Raw genomic sequence first — 12,334 nt, 5'->3', positions numbered from 1 at the left:
CTAGAGTCTTAGATATGTGTCTTAGTTATTGAGTCTAGGTTAGGTAAACCTAGGTGCAAATCTCACAAAGTCTAAAAACTATCATATCATTTACATGAGACATGTCATCTAGTTTATTATATGTTCATGCATTAATCATACATGTTATTTGTGCATTTTAGGCATAACATAAAGGTAAAACATGTATAGTTGATAAGCATAACATATAGGTAGTTTACCAATTAACATCTTAACTGAAAATATGTCAGTTAATTGATTAAGTGAAGCTTTAATCGATTATCGTGAAAACATTTTTTAACAGTTTCAACAGATAACTGAAAAACAGAATTCACTTACTCTCTAACAGCCTGTTAATCGATTAACAGGCAACATAATCGATTAATTAGGTGCAAAACAACTTTCCTATATAAACTTTATTTTCAACATATTTCATATACGAATTAATACATTCATTCATTAATCTTAGAATTGCTAAGTTTCATATTTTCATATTCTTTGTATATCATATAGGCAGACAGAATTGCATGTGAAATTAGAGTGAGATAGTATTATGCTTAGGGATTAACATGTCATCCATTGCATCTTATCAAATGTGTTCATCATCCTATCTTGTTCTTGAATGATTCTTTCATTATTGTTTTAGAGATTTCTTAAGCGTAGAAATTACATGTTGAAATGATTCTGATCTTATACATATTCATAGTGATTGTGAGATTTGTATAGGGTTTATAGCTTGTTCTTTCTTGTAGTATTTGAGTTATTTTGTGCTTCACATTACTCTGTTTTTTGTGTTGTTTGTGTAACAAGGAAAGTCATCTCTTGGTGTCGTACCACCAATGATATCAGAGAGTCTTCACCAAGACTTGGAGGTCTTCAGTTTAGATCATATTCTTGCCTTTAATCGATTAACTGAGTGATTTTCCAGAATAGGGCTTTGGTGCAAATAGCGGTAAGTGGGAACCGCGACACCTATTCAACCTCCCCTCATTCATGGTGTATTCGGTCACTGATACCTAACATATAAAGCACAATGTTGCTCAAAATATTACAATTAAAACTCAACTAAAACCCATATACAAAACGCACAAGATAATATGAATATGTATGAGTTTATGAAAATGCAGAAACACAGAATTTCTACCCTAAAATTATCTTAAAGAAATGCAAGAAAATACACAAGAAAAGATAGGAATGTTTAACACATAAACCACATGCAATATAATGACAATTAAAGCCTAAGCGTGATACTATCTCTCACTATCTCACAATGCATTTCACTCTTCTTATATGATACAATTAAGCACGAAAATATGCAACTAGCAATTTCTAAAAATGAATGATATGATGTGTGGTATGATCTGAAAACACAGTTTTTATAAAAAACCTTTCTAAGACCTAGTTAATCGATTAAGTACCCATTTAATCGATTAATAGGTTGTTGGGAATAACTGTTTTCAGGTTTTCGGTTATATGTTAAAACCATAATCACGTTAATCGATTAAAACATTCCTTAATCGATTAAGTGACATATTTTCAGCTAAATGATTAAATGGTAAACAACTTATATGTTATGCTTATCAATTATACATGTTTTACCAATATATTATGCCTAAAATGCACAAGTAACATGTATGATTAATGCATGAATACATAATGATCGAGATGGAATGTCTCATTTAAATGAAATGATTACTTTTAAGGCTTGTGAGAATTGCATCTAGGTTTACCTAACCTAGACTCAATATCTAAGGCACACATCTTAGACTTCTAAAAATAACTTCTATTAAAGAACTTAGTCTAGATATGAAATCCTTGAGTCCATGGCATGTTGATTTGTTGAGTCGTCTTCAAGCTTTCACTAAATCTTTGTCTTCATCAAAACATAGGCAATCCAAGAGTGCTCTACTTGACAATTTTCACTTTCACTTCTCACTCCCGCATGTTCCGGAAGATCGGGCATCGTCCGTCGAGTAACCCTCCTCTCTAGTGGGGAATTGAGCACGTCGCCCCAAATCTGTCTTCGGGAAGATGGTCCTACAGTAGTAGGTACGTGAGGAATCATAGACTGAAGGGATGGTGCACTAGTTGCTAATCTCTGAGCAGGTAAGGTGAAAGAAGCCTCCAAGTCCGCATGACATAAAGTTGTCACAAACCATCTCCAGCTCTAAGGCACAAGGGCCTGTGTAGGTATAACGACGTCTGTCACTACTCCATGTCCTCTTCTAGGACATCGTAAATCGGTAGCTCCGAATATTCGCGGTATGGTCCATATGAACGAGAATGCAAACCGAAAACAAACAAAAATAAGAGAAAATGGAGTAAGACATCTAATGAATAGTATTCATTGACGGCATGGAATTACATGAAATATCACATCCAAATAGACACAAAGAATATACACAATATATATCACATACATAAATGCAAATGATGAATGATGCTTGTAACTCGGATATGGGGATTAACATCCACGAGTACAATGTATGAATGCTATATTTATTTCATCCATCCTTACACTAATATCCTCCTAATAAACTATTCGGAAATAACCAAGAGTATAGGTCCCATAACAAGCCGATATGGTCGCACCAAAAATAATTATTCCTCGCAAGGATATATGATCGATCGGTTCCGAAGAATTCTCCATTTCAGGATGGTGTCGTATCAAACACTTTCTAGGCATCCCTCTCATTAATCCTGATTGCAAAGAGGGGTTGTCAGAGCTCATATAGTTTGCGTTGTGAGAACTGTCCAATCCAACAGAATACCTCATCCAAGAATACAAGGGACTTGTCTCACCTAGACTCGCCCTCAAGACTTTGCTAATGAATCACCGTCATTGTCGTCCCTCTCAATATCGAGGGGCTTGTTCGTCTCCCATAAATTTCCTCTCCAATATTTCATTATTCATAATGAGTATGCACACTAACCGAAGTTAGCCGATTAAATCTTTTAATTAGTCTTTTATATCCATCGGCACATCCTAAGACATCTCCCGAAGGAATGCTTCTTGTGGGACGCAGTCTTACATTATCACGTAATATAGGAATAACATCCCTACCACTACGAACCATCGCTGAATTATCATGGACGGTCACATGGCCAAGCCTCTTACGGTCACATGACCTCGCTGTGTGGTATCATGTAATCCTTTTTAGGCATCACCTTTCTCACGACATCCTCGTTGGAATCCTTTCCCGCATAAGGCGCAAGAACAAAAGTATCTGTATAAGTTTGTCGATTTGGGCACCGGACTCAATCCTCCGAGCCACAGTCTTCCCCAAGTGTAAATACACTTCACACCCAAGCTAGGGCTATTGCCTAAGCAATAAATCAATCAAAAACAGTTACAATTTATGTCTGTCTCTCACCCAAGCGAGAGATTAACACTCAAGCGACAAATTCATCAAATCAGACTCCATTCCCTGCATGGCTTTCACTCAAGCGAGGGGACTGTCGCTCAAGCGAAAAATCCACCAAAAACTAGTCCAAAACACCCTTTATGTCTCACCCAGTTGAGGTACTATCGCTTGGGCGCCTAAAACTGCCCAGAACAGGCCAAATGACAACCTGGCCCTCGCCCAAGCAAGGCTGGCTCGCACAGGCGACAATTGGGAGCCTAATTCACTATTTCTTCCTCACCCAGGCGAGGGTAGTCCAGTTGCCATGAATATTTCTTCGCCCTTTTGGGCTACCGGATCGAAAATCTCTGTTGTTTTCGATCCTTATGCATTTTAGTTTCTCGAGTGGTGTTCCTTCATGGATAATAACTACAAGACTTGATATTCTATACTATCATAGGGGCATACAGCCTAAGGAAACATCCGTACTTAATCCAGACACGAAATCATTTGGTTAAGTACGGGTTTCTAACAAAAGCAGAATAACTCCCAACTTTTAAGTCATTTGGGAGATCCGGGTGTCCTATTCGGACACCACTATGTCATGATGTATCCTCCCTCACCTTGATTTGTAGCGCGATTGATCTCTGTCACGTGAATGGATAGGTTGTCCGACTTCGAACGCCTCGAAACTAAACACAAAAAACAAATTAGTGATTCGCGAGTTAAATTGTTCACTTATTAACTCTACGACACATACATTGTTCTAATCTATTTCAAGAGCATATTAGACTCTCATCCATCCGGTCCAAGACTTATATTCTCGAACCATCATTTATCCCTAAAAGTCTTGTTCCCGATTCATATTAGATTATGATCATTTCAATACCTTTTTACAAGGGTTGATCTCATGCTCAAAACGACATTTCAAATGAAACATACTTAAGTTCATCATCATCTCTTTTCATCAAAATCAACACATGCATATATTTTAAACACTAAAACAAACCAATGAACAACAATATTCCATGGTTTCAAAACAACGATTTCTAAATTCACAAAAACTCATTTTTCGCGTTCTTGCATATAACAAGAGATATGAAGGATTTTTAGAAACTTTTGACATTTGAAAACGTTCATAACATGCACATAAACATCATTCTCAAATATGTAAACAATGAACGGTTGGATTTTCTAAAAGATGAAGAACAAGTATGAAGGTTTACCTTGGTGTTCTTGAGAAAATCCAAATGAAGAAGAAAGAAATGAAATGAAGAACCAAGGGTTTCTCTAGCTTGAATGGATCTTTAAGTAGAGTAAATCGGATTAAGAAGGGGCAAGCCAAGGATTTCTTGGAGTAAATGGTGAAGGGGTAAATAAAAGGTTTAGGGGTATTTGTGTAAAAGATGAGTATTTTCGCTTGCTTGCCACGCAAGTTTCACTAGGGAAAATGAGGTGACTTCTTCGGCGAAACATTCGCGATGAGACCATGGTCGAGTATTGTCGGCTAATACTTGGCTGGATATTAAAATCTTTTGGTTACTGTTAGAATTTCGGAATGCCAAATTCGGAGTGAAAAATATTTAGAAATGTGTTTTGAACAAAATTTATGTTTATCTGGAATCGAAATAATATTACGAAGCCAACGGTGCAATTGAAATTTGATTCCGAGCTACAGAACTAAAAATCACGTTATTGGGCCGAATTCGGGCGAATATGGGCCAGCAGCAGTCCAAAAACTTTCTGTAACAGAAAATTAGGAATATTTACCACAAAATAAAAATTCATAAAACAAGACTAACACTCAACTATGGTTTAGCCTAATTCATTATCGATTAATTTCTAAAATTAATTTTTGCTAAAAATAAATAATTAAAAATATATACATCGAAAAATCACGATGTTACATAAGTTCTTTTACTTTTATCTTCTTCTTAATGTATACAAGTTTATTATTTTGGTTATATTGATTCTTTAAGAAGTTATTAATACGATTTTAGATTGATCACTTAAAATTTTATATAAAGATCCAAAACATGCTTCTTCTTAAAGTGTTTATCAAGTGAACTAAAATGTATAACCTACACCTTAGTTCATTTGGCATATCAAATCATCTATTTTGAGAAACTTGTATTCAAGGCTAAATAATATTAACGGCGCCTGAAGTGGGGTGTGACAACCTTCTCCAACGAGTGGCAGTTAACTATTGTTTAGTACAATATAAAAGGTTTGACAATCATCTTTCCCATGCTAGGACACTAGGTGGAAAGTTAAGACATGGTGTTTGGTTTAACCAAAGTATAACACATAAATTGCATAAATTCTAATGTCGATATTGTTTAAGAAATTATTCCGTCATTCTAACAATATTATCCTCTTGAATTTGTAAATACTTAGTTTCTTTACTTTTCGTGTTTCTTACTTCATAAAAACAACAAAGCAACTTTATTTGTCAAATTCTTACTTTTGATAAAAGATGCAAAGTATGAGTACATTTTTATTAGGAAATTCCTTGTGGTTTGACATAATCATTATTCTATACTACAATTGAATCTTGAAAGAAATGCAAGTGTAAGATATTATAAAGTGTCATCAATAAATTTTATTTGTTGAAAACATATTCTATTCACAAAAGTGCATATCAATTCATGATTTGTAACTTTGTGAAAAGAAACAACATACAAAAAGTGCAATTCAATCAATGAATTCTTACTTGACATTTATTTTATGTTATTTACTTTCCACAACTAACACCTACTCTTTATTTTATTTATTTACATTCAGTCATTTATTTTTTCGCATCTAACAATTTATTTATTGTTTTATTCTATTAGTATTTATACCAACCCTTCGAAAGAAGTGGTGCGGTTAATTATGAGACCAACCTTTCGCAAGAAGTGGTACAATTAACTTAATAAAAAGAGATCGACCTTTGTGGTATGGTTAAAAGGAACCTGAGAAGTGAGTTAGTTAATAAAGTCAACACTCAATAATTTATTCATCACTCATCAATCTTATTAACTTGCAAAACCTAAAGTGGTAAAATCTTTGTTCAATAGAAGGTGAATCCATATTACTTACTTGATCGATTTATTCGTCTTATCTTAACTCTTCCGATTTCTATAACTTCTAGAGAAAGATCATTTTCAGTAATGAAGATAATCAAAACAACATTACATAATAAGATGGAAGATGAATTTCTTGCATACAATATGGTGATTTATATTGAAAAGGAAAAAGCTGAAAAATTTACCTTTGATTTAATCATCGATGAGTTTAAGTCTTTAAAAGATAAAAAAATACACTTGAAAAGAATGTAATTTTTCTTTAACATATGTAGTTGTTAATTAATGTTATTGAGAATTAATGTTATTTTAAAATTTTGAAACAACTATGTATATTTTTTTGTTATTGAATTAATATTAATTGTTAATTGTAATTAAATATTACTGTCATCTCTAAACTTTTGATTAAGATCCGCTAGTGAGAAGTAATTTTTTTTTTTTTTTTTGGAGAACCAAGTTAAGAAGAGTCATTGGACTACTTTTAGTATCTTCATCTATAAACTAAATAGTTAATAGATCTAGATATAGTGACTTTACCAAATAGTTATTTTGATAATGGCACTAAAGATATAGATTGATCAACATAAATATTAAATTTTATTTTGATTATGGCAAACCATGCAATTTTAATATAACTCAAATTACAATTTCATGGACTTACTAAATCCAAGATATGAGATCCATCAAATTGAGCCTTATGGTTAGCATTCTTATCATTTTATATATAATGGAATAACACTTTTCTCATTAAAAATACAAGAACAATCAAATACTTATCTCTCAATTTATTGGAGTGGATCTTTGTTCTTCATTCTCATGCGATTTTGTTTTCCTAGGTGGTTGGGTTAATAATTTATACAATTCGAATTATCTATTTCTTCTAGTTGGGGACAAAGTTAACTCATATATTTGCTCTTTCCTACCGTCAGCACTTTACATGAATGTATTAATATCAATTTTTATGTGATGACCTTAGCTTATTATTTTAAGACTGTAATATCAATATATTATCAAAGTAAAAATTTATATATAGTCATTATATTATTTATCATTCATTTATATTATTTTTTAAGAGTTAATGATAATAAAATATGAATGACAAATGATACAATGACAATACACTTTCAGCATATACATTATTTGCTCTTATTTTAATTTAATTATTCATTTAGAGTACAGAAATCATGCAAAATATCATTATGAAATTACACCTACAAGAAAAATAAATAACTACAGGAATATCCTTAACTTTTAAAGTTATGTTAGTTACAAGTACAATTGGATTAGAGAAGTAGTGGGAAGTAGCAAAGTAACAATTACCCTAAATTTTATACAACACTGGATACATTTAGAATTTTAAAGATAAAGAGATTGAATGTTGTAATAATTTTAAAATAAGAAAGGGGAGGGAATAAACTGGAGGGTTCAATCCCGATTTAGAAACACAATTGTCAGAATTAATGTTCACACATGAACAAGACAACAAAAAAGGAAAGTAGTTTCTAAAGTCCATGGATGATTTTCCAACATACATTATAAAATGAGAAATATAGAATAAAGTTTGGTATGTCTCTGACCGTAGAGATCCCAAGTTTCAATGATAAAATATGAAATGGATATGTTATGATAAATGTTAATAGGTGACTTGTGAAAGAAGAAAAAGTTTATTTTCACTGAAAATTATAGTTTTCAAAGTTTTAATATATTAAATACTTCATTTTCTAATAGAAAATAGAGAAGAAAAAAATATGCATATCAACAGTGTAAGAGTTTCTTATATTTTTACCATGCCATTCATCATCATTAATATTTATTTATCACTTACTCTTAAATATAAAAATATAAATAATTGGTAAATGATGTACTAACTCCTTATACATATATATTAACAATATATACATATTTTAACTTATATTTTATCTTTTGACTAATATTTTCATAACATTATTGGTCACTTAAATCCTAATATTGTTTTAGGAGTAGTGCTAATTACTATTCTGGAAATAAGAATCTAAAATAGAAATATTAGATTAAAACATGGTGCATGTATAAGTATGTTAAGATAATATTATTATATATAAAACATGATATTATCTATACTACTTAATAAATAGAAAATACAAAATAATCATCCATCATGGTGTAATTTATATTTGTCTATTTTGCCATTCACATATTTTTATTTTCACAACAAAAAACATATAATTATGTTTCAGTTTTTTATATTCTTCTACAATAACTACCATCATGATATAATTTTCTCTTTTCTATTTTACACTTAACTTTTTTTAATTTCTATAACAAATATATTACGTATAATCACCACCAACATTTTACTTTAACAATTAAAATAAAGATAAATAAATATAATATAAAGTGAACCAATAAAAATTACAATATAAATTATATTTAATAAAAAGTATTCTACCTCACGAAAATAAAATACATAAAACTTAAATCTTTAATATTAGAAAGTAAAAGTGTGGGTAAACAGGCACTACGTGTCTATCATCACACTAGTTATATATAATAGAAATATTATATTGTACATGATATTATTATATATAAACTTGCAAAATATATATTTATATATTAAACTGAATAAAATTTTCAATTTTTATTATTATTTAATTGATTGAAGTAATTCTATCACATGAATATTTTTTTTTACCTGTCAATTTAAATAAAAGCATGCATAGTGAGGGATTGAAGAGATTAGCTGATCTCATAAAGCCAGTATTTGTTAAAACTGTACCGGTTATTAATGGGTACTGATATAGTGATACAGTGGTCAACTGATGGTTCAGTAATTAAACCGCATGCTGGTTAAACCGAACATATATGTTTATATTTATATATATATATATATATATATATATATAAATCTATAACAATTCAAATAGGTAGATACTCAAATTTATAATTTATATTCATAATTTACTCGAAATTCACATAAACAAACAATTTTAAGTCTTTAACAAATTCAAAGTTTAAATTGCAAAACATATGTCAATCAAAAAGTGTCACTTAACTAACCCAAAATATAAATAGATGACACAAGTACACAACTCACTTTACAAAACAAATAAATTTGGAATTTTAACATTTAATAGCAAGGAGTCAAAGTTGTCTCATATCGAGGTTCCATTTTTGTACCAAATCCTACATTCAGACAGTTGACTCTAAGATTACACAAATGTCACTGAGATTACACACCAATGTTATGAACCAAAAGGTGTAATCTACGTATGTCTTGAAAGCATGTGCCTTGAAATGTTGAAGAATGGTTGGAAAGAGGGGTCACCGTGTAATAATTTTTAAGTTTTTTTTTTTAAAATGTGTATAAATGGACTGATTTAGTTAAATATGACCGGTTCACCAGTTTTCACCGGTTTTGACTATTTTAATACTTCACAAATTTAACATCCATATTGTACCAGTTAGGGGTCCAATTCGCCGGTTTTCTGGTCAGACCGACCGACAAGTTACGGTTTTTATATCATTGCATAAAGGAACAACTTTGCATAAGTTGATATCCTGCACGCCGTTCTCGCGTGAAATTTCCTAACATCTATAATTTGAATTGGATAATGGATTAATGGTCACGTGAAAAAACTACAGATTGTTGCAAAAATATATATTCAATTTGCTTTTGATCAAATTCACACGGAACTACTAATGATTAAAATTAAAGATATTTTTTTACAGAGATTAATTGAAGATGTGCAAGAGATAGAACAAATGATTCATTATTTCTCTCTTTATTTTCATTATTTCATCTTCTTTTTATTTTTTATTAAATGATTCAGTTTTGATAACTTATATCTACAACAAATTTGTATTCAATACCATAGTCTCTGTGGATGAGATAAGCTTTTGTGTTCGATAACTTTTTTTTTTAAGCAATGGTGCAAGCACCCGAATATATTAGAAAAAGGAAATCATACAAAGAGCCCTAGTCGTTTTTGAACCTATAATTAGGTAAGCAAAGGGCATTCCTATTACATTCATTAACAATGAAATAAGGAATTGTGGACCATATAGTATTTGTTCTAGAATGTAAACCATGATTAGCCAAAAGATCAGCACATTGATTCCCTTCCCTATATATATGAGATATACAAAAATTGAAGGAAAGCATGTCATTCTTGCACTTCAACCACAAAGGAAGCAGCTGCCAAGGAGGAAGAGAAGTTCCATTAAAAATGTCAATGACTAAAGTTGAATCACACTCCAGCCAAAGATTGCACCAATCACGGTTAGCAGCAATTGCAACAGCATGCATGGCACCATGCAGCTCAGCAAAGATTGCTGATTGAATGCTAGTGTAGTTTGAGAAAGCCAGCATAAAAGAACCCATGTGATCCCTAAATAAACCTCCCGATCCAGAAATCCCAGGACTACCATGAGCAGCCCCATCCGAGTTTGCTTTCACCCAACCAACTCGAGGAGTCCTCCAGATGACCTCAATTATAACCGGAGCTTTGTTGATGTTCAAAGCAATGTCCAGGCTTCTCAGAATAATGAGGTCCTTGACCGTATGAGCAGAAGAAGAAGCTTTAGCAGAGGCCCCAGAAAGAGAGGTGTCCCTCTTGATAACATTAATTGCCAAATGCAAAGGAGTAGAAGCATTTTCAAAGATTCTTTGGTTCCTGCAGAACCAGATTTTAGATAACGTGTGCACTAAGCAAGCAATCAAAACCTGAACCAATTGCTTATTTGTGTGATTGGAGCAACTTCTCAGAAGGCTTAAGACTGATGAATTGTCTAGAGTGATGGAGAAAAAACTAGAGAACCAAGACTAGAGAGAAGTAGCATAGATGCAATTCAGAAACAGGTGAGAAGAGTCCTCAGTGTGTTTGAAGCAAAGACTACAAACTGATGCCATAGCACAGCCCCTTATCATGAGGTTTTCATCAGTTGGTAATCTAGCATGAATAAGTCTCCACACTAAAAAGGATTTAGAAGGAGGAATAAAATCAGTCCAAATTAACTTACTCCAAGATAAAGAGTTGTGATTATGAGAGAATGTTGAGTAAGCCATTTTCATGGACAGAGAGCCATCGGCTGAGGCTTTCAGAATCAGTTGATCATGATCAACTCTCTTAGTTGCTGCAATTTTAGAGCAAATAGAAGGAAAAGAATCCTTTATAAGTTTAGGAATCAACCAATGATTTCCATCAATGAAGCTAGCACAAGTAGCTTTAAGAGAAGCCTGCAGCAGAAGAGGAATGTTCATCAAATCCACAATTGGTTCCTCAATCCAATTGTCTAACCAGAAATTAACCTGGTGCCCATCACCAACTAACCAAATTGCATTTTCAGAAGTTAAGGACCAACTGTCTCTAATTCCAGGCCAAATGGAGGATTTGAAGTATCTAGTAGTGTGAGTCCAATGACAACCAAACCTTTCCCTGTAAAAGCAGGCCCATTCATGAGAAGAAATACTCATGTCCCAAGCAAGCTTCAGCAAAGCAGCTCTATTCATTTGCCTTACAGATCTCAGACCCAGACCACCCTCAGAAATTGGAGAGCACATTTTAGACCAAGCAACAGCGCAGATTTTCTTTTGAGCAATGCTACCAGACCAGATGAAATTCCTAATAGCATTATCAAGCAATTTAAGCAAGGCAGCAGGCCATTTATACACATGGAAGCTATAGACAAGCATACTATGAATGATGGACTTCACAATTTCAACCCTTCCCATTATACTAAGAGAAGCACCCTTCCAATTAGCTAATTTGCTAAGGATTCTGTCAGCAATAGCCTGAAGGTGCACTCTTCTTGGCTTACCATAGAAAATAGGCACACCAAGATAAGAGAAAGGGATAGAACCGGCAGAGAAACCAAGAGTAGAAGCAATTCTAGCAATTTTCCTAGCAGAGGTAGTAGCAGAGAAGAAATTGCATTTAGGCAGGTTTATGA

This window comes from Lupinus angustifolius, chromosome LG11, assembly GCF_001865875.1.
Source record: "Lupinus angustifolius cultivar Tanjil chromosome LG11, LupAngTanjil_v1.0, whole genome shotgun sequence".
Classification (NCBI taxonomy): domain Eukaryota; kingdom Viridiplantae; phylum Streptophyta; class Magnoliopsida; order Fabales; family Fabaceae; genus Lupinus; species Lupinus angustifolius.
The sequence above is the reverse complement of the archived record's forward strand: the minus strand, read 5'-3'. Positions refer to the sequence as shown.